Raw genomic sequence first — 8380 nt, forward strand, 5'->3', positions numbered from 1 at the left:
TCCTGGAGTCTCTGCAACCTGTATGTGTTTGTGCATGTGTGTGTGTGTGCTGTTCTCAGCCCTGTGCCCTGGCGACTGTGCAACCCGTTTTTTTGTTTGTGTGTCTTTCTGTGTTTGTGTGTGTGTGTGCTGTTCTCTGCCCTGTTCTCTGGTGACTGTGAAACTGGTTTGTGTGTGTTTGTGTGTGTTCTGTTCTCAGCCCTGTGCCCTAGCTACTGTGCAACCTGTTTGTGTGTGTGTGTGTTTCTGTGTCTGCTGTTCACGGTCCTGTGCCCTGGCGAATGTGCAACAGATTTAGGTGTATGTGTGTTAGTGTGTGTGTGTGTGTGCCGTTCTCAGCCATGTGTACTGATGACTGCGCAACCAGTTTGTGTTTGTGTGTGTGTATGTGTGCTGTTCTCAGCCCTGTGCTCTGGCGACTGTGAAACCGGATTGTGTGTCTTTGTTTGTGTGTGTGTGTGTGTGTGTGCCGTTCTCATCCCTGTGCCCTAGCGATTGTGCAAGCGGTTTTCCTGTGTATGTGTGTGTGTGTGTGCTGTTCTCAGCCCATTGCCCTGGCGACTGTGCAACAGGTTTGTGTGTGTGTGTAAGTTTGAATTCTCAGACCTGTGCCCTGGTGATTGTGCAATGGTTTGTTCGTGTGTGTGTGTGTGTGTCAGTGTTTGTGTGTGCCATTCACAGACCTGAGCCCTGACGACTGTGCAAGCAGTTTGTGTGTGTATGTGTGTATGTATGTGTTCTTCTCAGCCCTGTGCCCGGGCGACTGTGAAACTGGTGTGTGTGTGTGTGTGTGTGTGTGTGTGTGTGTGCCATTTTCAGCCATGTGCCCTGGAGACAGTGCTAGCGGTTTTTGTGTGTATGTATGTGAGTGTATATGTGTGTGTTTGTGTTTGTGCTGTTTTTAGCCCTGTGCTTTACTGACAGTGTAACTTGTGTGTGTGTGCCGTTCTCAGCCCTGTGCCCTGTCAACTGTGCAACAGGTTTTTGTGTTTGTGCGTGTGTGTGTGTGTGATTCTCATCTCTGTGTCCTGGCGACTGTGCAAGCAGTTGTTTGTGTGTGTGTGTGTGTATGTGTGTGTGTGTATGCTGTTCCCAGCCCTCTGCCCTGGCAACTCTTAAACTGGTTTCTTTGTGTGTGTGTCGGTCTGTGTGTGTGCCATGCTCAGCCCTGTGCCCTGGAGATTGTACAACTGGTTTTTGTGTGTGTGTGTATGTGTGTGTATGTGCTGTTCTCATCCCTGTACGCTGGCGAATATGAACAGGTTTGTGTGTGTGTGTGGGGGGGGGAGTGCTGATTTCAGCCCTGTGGTCTGGCAACTGTGAAACCGGCTTGAGTGTGTGTGGGTGTGTGTGTGTGTGCTGTTATCAGCCCTGTGCCCTGGCGACTCTGATACTGGTTTGTGTTCATGTGTGTGTGTGTGTGTGTGTTGCTCTTCTCAGCCCTGTGCCCTGGCGATTGTGCAACCAGTATCTGTATGCCTGTGTGTGTGTGTGTGTGTGTGTGTGTGTGTGTGTGTGCTGTTCTCAACCCTTTGCCCTGGCGATTGTTCAACCAGTTTGTGTATATGTGTGTGTAAGTGTGTGTGCCATCCTGAGCCTTGTGCCCTGGCAACTGGGGAACCGGTGTGTGTGCCTCTGTGTGTGTACTGATTTAAGCCATGTGCCCTTCCGACTGTGCAACTGGTTTGTGTGTTTGTGTGTGTGTGAACGCGATTCTCATCTCTGTGTCCTGTTGACTGTGTAACCGTTTGTGTGTATGAGTGTGTGTAAGTGTGTGCTCTTTTCAGCCCTGGTTCCTAGAGACTGTGCAACCGGTTGGTGTGTGTGTGTGTGTGTGTGTGTGTGTGTGTACTGTTCTCAGTCCTGTGCACTGTCTACAAATAATCTGGTTTGTGGTGTGTGTGTGTGTGTATGTTTGAGCTGTTCTTTCCTGTGCTTTAGCTACTGTGCAACAGGTTAATGTGTATGTGTGTGTGTGTTTGTGTGTGTGTGTGCCTATCTCAGCCCTGTGCCTTGGCGACTGTGCAATGGTTTGTTCATGTGTGTGTGTGTGTGTGTATTTGTGTGTGCCATTCACAGCCCTGTGCCCTGACGACTGTGCTAGCAGTTTGTTTGCGTATGTTTCTGTGTGTGTATGCGTGTGTGTGTGTGTGTGTATGTGCTATTCTCAGCCCTGTGCCCTGGCAACTGTGATACCGGTTTGTATGTGTGTGTGTGTTTGTGTGTGCCATTCACAGCCTTGTGCCCTGGCGACTGTGCAAGCAGTTTGTGTGTATGTGTCTGTGTGTGTATGTGTCTGTGTGTGCATCTGTCTGTGTGTGTATATGCTGTTCTCAGCCCTGTGCCCTGGCGACTGAGAAACCGGTTTGTGTGTGTGTGTGTGTGTGTGTGTGTGTGTGTGTGTGTGCCAGTCTCAGCCCTGTGCCTTGGTGACTGTGCAAGTGGTTTGTGTGTATATGTGTGTGAGTGTATGTGTGTGTGTGTGGTTTGTCCTGTTTTCAGCCCTGTGCCATAGTGACTGTGTAACTGGTGTGTCTGTGTGTGTGTGTGTGTGCTCTTCTCATCCCTGTGCCCTGTTGACTGTGCAACCGGTTTGTCTGTGTATGTGAGTGGGTGCCGTTCTCAGCCCTGTGCCCTGGCAACTGTGCAAGAGGTGTGTTTTTGTCGAGTGTAAGTTTGAATTCTCAGCCCTGTGCCCTGGAGACTGTTCAACCGGTATATGTGTGTGTGTGTGTGTGTGTGTGTGTGTGTGTGTGTGTGTGTGTGTTAGAGCTGTTCTTAGCCCTGTGCCTTGGCTAGAGCGCAACCGGTTTATGTGTTTGTGTATGTGTGTGTGTGAATCTCTGTGTGTGCTGTTCTCAATCCTGTGCCCTGGAAACAGTGCAACATTTTTGTGCGTGCGTGTGTGTGTGTGTGTATGTGTGCCATTCTGAGCCCTGTTTCCTGTCGACTGTGAAACCGGTTAGTGTTTATGTGTGTGTATGTGTGTGTGTGTGTTTCATTCTCAGACCTGTGTCCTGGCAACTGTGCAACCCGTTTGTGTCCCTGTGTGTGTTTGTGTGCTGTTCTCAGTCCTGTGCCCTGGCGACTGTGCAACTAATTTGTGTGTGTGCGTGTGTGTGTCTGTGTTGTTCTCAGGCTTGTCCTCTGGCGACTGTGAAACCGGTTTATGTCTCTGTGTGTGTATGTGTTCTGTTCTCAGCCATGAACCCTGGTGACCGTGCAATCGGTTTGTGTGTGTGTGTTAGAGCTGATCTGAACCCTGTGACTTGGAGAGTGCACAACCAGTTTATGTATTTGTGTATGTGTGTGTGTGAATCTGTGTGTGTGCTGTTCTCAATCCTGTGCCCTGGAAACAGTGCAACAGTTTTGTGTGTGTGTGTGTGTATGTGTGTGCTGTTCTGAGCCCTGTTTCCTGTCGACTCTGAAACCGGTTTGTGTTTATGTGTGTGTGTGTGTGTGTGTGTGTGTGTGTGCCGTTTTTAGCCCTGTGCCCTGGCAACAATGCAACTAGTTTGTTCATGTGTATGTGTATGTGTGTGTGTGTGTGTGCGCCGTTCTCATTCCTGTGCCCTGGAGACTGTGCAAGCCGTTTTTTTGTGTAGGTGTGTGTTTGTGTGTGTGTGTGCTGTTCTCAGCCCTTCGGCCTGGCGACACTGCAATCGGTTTATGAGTGTACGTGTGTGTTTGTGTGCCATTCTCAGCCCTGGGCCCTGGCGACTGTGCAATGGTTTGTTCGTGTGTGTGTGTGTGTGTGTGTGTGTATTTGTGTGTGCCATTCCCAGTTCTGTGCCCTGACGACTGTGCAAGCAGTTTGTTTGTGTATGTTTCTGTGTGTGTGTGTGTGTGTTTGTGTGTGCTGTTCTCAGCCCTGTGCCCTGGCAACTGTGAAACCGATTGGTATGTGTGTGTGTGTTTGTGTGTGCCATTCACAGCCCTGTGCCCTGGCAACTGTGAAAGCACTTTGTGTGTGCATGTGTCTGTGTGTATGTGTCTGTGTGTGCATCTGTCTGTGTGTGTATATGCTGTTCTCAGCCCTGTGCCCTGGCGACTGAGAAACCGGTTTGTGTGTGTGTGTGTGTGAGAGTGTGTGTGCCAGTCTCAGCCCTGTGCCTTGGTGACTGTGCAAGTGGTTTGTGTGTGTATGTGTGTGAGTGTATATGTGTGTGTGCTTTGTCCTGCTTTCAGCCCTGTGCCTTAGTGACTGTGTAATTGCTGTGTGTGTGTGTGTGTGTGTGTGTGTGTGCCAGTCTCACCCCTGTGCCTTGGTGACTGTTCAAGTGGTTTGTGTGTGTATGTGTGTGAGTGTATATGTGTGTGTGTGGTTTGTTCTGTTTTCAGCCCTGTGCCTTAGTGACTGTGTAACTCGTGTGTGTGTGTGTGTGTGTGTACTCTTCTTAGCCCTGTGCTCTCTTGACTGTGCAACCGGTTTGTCTGTGTATGTGAGTGGGTGCCGTTCTCAGCCCTGTGCCTTGGCAACTGTGCAAGTGGTCTGTTTTTGTCGAGTGTAAGTTTGAATTCTCAGCCCTGTGCCCTGGAGACTGTTTAACTGGTATGTGTGTGTGTGTGTGTGTATGTTAGAGGTGTTCTTAGCCCTGTGCCTTGGCTAGTGCGCAACCGGTTTATGTGTTTGTGTATGTGTGTGTGTGAATCTCTGTGTGTGCTGTTCTCAATCCTGTGCCCTGGAAACTGTGCAACAGTTTTGTGTGTGTGTGTATGTGTGTGCTCTTCTGAGCCCTGTTTCCTGTCGACTGTGAAACCGATTTGTGTTTATGTTTGTGTGTGTGTGTGTGTGTGTGCCGTTTTCAGCCCTGTGCCCTGGCAATAATGCAACTAGTTTGTTCATGTGAGTGTGTGTATGTGTGTGTGTGTGTGTGTGTGCTCTTCTCAGCCCTTTGGCCTGACGACACTGCAACTGGTTTATGAGTGTATGTGTGTGTTTGTGTGCCATTCTCAGCCCTGGGCCCTGGCGACTGTGCAATGGTTTGTTCGTGTGTGTGTGTGTGTGTGTGTGTTTGTGTTTGCCATTCTCAGCCCTTTGCCCTGGCAACTATGCAAGCAGTTCGTGAGTGTAAGTTTGTGTTTGCGTATGTGGTGTTCTCAGCCCTGTGCCCTGGAGACTGTGAAACCGGTTTATGTGTGTGCGTGTGTGTGTGTGTGTGTGTGTGTGCCATACTCAGCCCTATGCCCTGGCTACTGTGCTACTAATTTGTGTGTGTGCGTGTGTGTGTCTGTGTTGTTCTCAGGCTTGTGCTCTGGCGACTGTAAAACCGGTTTGTGTCTGTGTGTGTGTTCAGTTCTCAGCCCTGTACCCTGGCTATTCTGCAACTGGTTTATGTCTGTGTGTGTGTGTGTGTGTGTGTGTGTGCTGTTCTCAGCCCTGTGCCCTGGTGACAGTGCAACCGGTTTGTGTGTGTGTTTGTGTGTGTGAGTGTGTGCCGTTCTGAGCCCTGTGCCTGGTGACTGTGTAACCGGTGTGTGTGTATGTGTGTGCTATTCTCAGCCCTGTGCTCTGGTAACGGTTCAACCGGTTTGTCTGTGTGTGTGTGAGTGTGTGCTATACTCAGCCCTGTGCCCTGGCAACTATGCAACAGGTTTGTTTGGGTGTGTGTGTGAATTCTCAGCCCTGTGTCCTGGAGACTGTGCAACCATTTTTTGTGTGTTTGTGTGCATATATGTGTGTGTGTGTGCTATTCTCAGACCCGAGCCCTGGCAATTGTGCAACTGGTTTTGTGTGTGTGTGTGTGTGTGTGTGTGTGCTGTTCTCAGCCCTGTGCGCTGGCGACCATGCAACTCATTTGTGTTTGTGCGTGTGTGTGCCTGTGTTGTTCCCAGGCTTGTGCTCTGCCGACTGTGAAACCAGTTTATGTGTGTGTGTGTGTGTATGTGTGTTCTGTTCTCAGCCCTGTACCCTGGAGACTGTGCAATCAGTTTGCATGTGTGTGTGTGTGTTTGTGTGTGTGTGTGTGTGTGTGTGTGTGTGTGTTAGAGCTGTTCTGAACCCTGTCCCCTGGTGACTGTGCAACCGGTTTGTGTGAATGTTTCTGTGTGTGTGTGTGTGTGTGTGCTTTTCTCAGCCCTTTGTCCTGGCAACTGTGCAACCTGTTTGTGTGTGTATCTGTGTGTATGTGTCCTGTTCTAAGACCTGTAACCTGGTGACTGTGCAACAGGTTTGTGTGTATGTGTGTGTGTGTGTGCCATTTTCAGCCCCATGCCCTGGCGACTATGAAACCAGTTTGTGTATGTGTGTGTCTGTGTCTGTTCTATTTTCAGCACTGTGCCCTGGAAACTGTACAACCGGTTTGGGTGTTGTGTGTGTGTTTGTTCTGTTCACTGCCCTGTGCCCAGGCGATTGTTCAACAGGTTTGTGTGTGTGTGTGTGTGCTGTTCTCAGTCCTATGCCTGGCGACTGTGCAAAGGTTTCTGTGTGTGTGTGTGTGTGTGTTCGAGCTGTTCTGAGCCCTGAGCCTTGGTGAGTGCGCAACCGGTTTATGTGTTTGTGTATGTGTGTGTGTGAGTGTGTATGTGTGCCATTCTCAACCCTGTGCTAGCGACTGTGAAACCGGGTATTCGTGTGTGTGTGTGTGCCATTCTCAGACTTATCCCTGGTGACTGTGTAAGCGGTTTGGGTGTATATGTGTGTGTGTGTGTACGTGCTGTTCTAAGCCCTGCACCCTGGCGACTGTGCAACCGGTTTGTGTGTGTGTGTGTGTGTGTGTGTGTGTGTGCCTTTCTAAGCCCTGTACGCTGGCGAATGTGTACAGGTTTGTGTGTGTGTGTGGGGGGGGAGTGCTGATCTCAGCCCTGTGGTCTGGCAACTGTGAAACAGGCTTGAGTGTGTGTGGGTGTGTGTGGGTGCTGTTATCAGCCCTGTGCCCTGGCGACTCTGATACTGGTTTGTGTTCATGTGTGTGTGTGTGTGTGTGTTGCTGTTCTCAGCCCTGTGCCCTGGCGATTGTGCAACCAGTATCTGTATGCCTGTGTGTGTGTGTGTGTGTGTGCTGTTCTCAACCCTTTGCCCTGGCGATTGTTCAACCAGTTTGTGTATATGTGTGTGTAGATGTGTGTGCCATCCTGAGCCTTGTGCCCTGGCAACTGGGGAACCGGTGTGTGTGTGTGTCTGTGTGTGTGCTGATTTCAGCCATGTGCCCTTCCGACTGTGCAACTGGTTTGTGTGTGTGTGTGTGTGCACACGATTCTCATCTTTGTGTCCTGGCGACTGTGTAACCGTTTGTGTGTGTGAGTGTGTGTAAGTGTGTGCTCTTTTCAGCCCTGTTTCCTAGAGACTGTGCAACCGGTGTGTGTGTGTGTGTGTGTGTGTGTGTGTGTGTGTGTGTGCTGTTCTCCGTCCTGTGCCCTGGCTACAAAGAATCTGGTTTGTGGTGTGTGTGTGTGTGTTTGTTTGAGCTGTTCTGAGCCCTGTGCCTTGGCTACTGTGCAACAGGTTTATGTGTATGTGTGTGTTTGTGTGCGTGTGTGCCTATCTCAGCCCTGTGCCCTGGCGACTGTGCAATGGTTTGTTCGTGTGTGTGTGTGTGTATTTGTGTGTGCCATTCACCGCCCCTGTTCCCTGACGACTGTGCAAGCAGTTTGTTTGTGTATGTGTGTGTGTGTGTGTGTGTGTGTGTGTGTGTGTATGTGCTGTTCTCAGCCCTGTGCCTTGGCAACTGTGAAACCGGTTTGTGTGTGTGTGTGTGTATGTGTCTGTGTGTGCATCTGTCTGTGTGTGTATATGCTGTTCTCAGCCCTGTGCCCTGGCGACTGAGAAACCGGTGTGTGTGTGTGTGTGTTTGTGTGTGTGTGTGTGTGTGCCAGTCTCAGCCCTGTGCTTGATGACTGTGCAAGTGGTTAGTGGGTGTATGTGTGTGAGTGTATAAGTGTGTGTGTGCTTTGTTCTGTTTTCAGCCCTGTGCCTTAGTGACTGTGTAACTGGTGTGTGTGTGTGTGTGTGTGTGTGTGTGTGTGTGTGTGTGTGTGCTCTTCTCAGGCCTGTGCCCTGTTGACTGTGCAACCGGTTTGTCTGTGTATGTGAGTGGGTGCCGTTCTCAGCCCTGTGCCCTGGCAACTGTGCAAGAGGTTTGTTTTTGTCGAGTGTAAGTTTGAATTCTCAGCCGTGTGCCTTGGAGACTGTTCAACTGGTATGTGTGTGTGTGTGTGTGTGTCTGTGTGTGTGTGTGTGTTAGAGCTGTTCTGAGCCCTGTGCCTTGGCTAGTGCGCAACCGGTTTTTGTGTTTGTGTATGTGTGTGTGTGAATCTCTGTGTGTGCTGTTCTCAATCCTGTGCCCTGGAAACAGTGCTACAGTTTTTGTGCATGTGTGTGTGTGTGTGTGTGTGTGTGCCATTCTGAGCCCTGTTTCCTGTCGACTGTGAAACCGGTTAG

This window comes from Bos taurus, chromosome Y (assembly GCF_002263795.3).
Source record: "Bos taurus isolate L1 Dominette 01449 registration number 42190680 breed Hereford chromosome Y, ARS-UCD2.0, whole genome shotgun sequence".
Classification (NCBI taxonomy): domain Eukaryota; kingdom Metazoa; phylum Chordata; class Mammalia; order Artiodactyla; family Bovidae; genus Bos; species Bos taurus.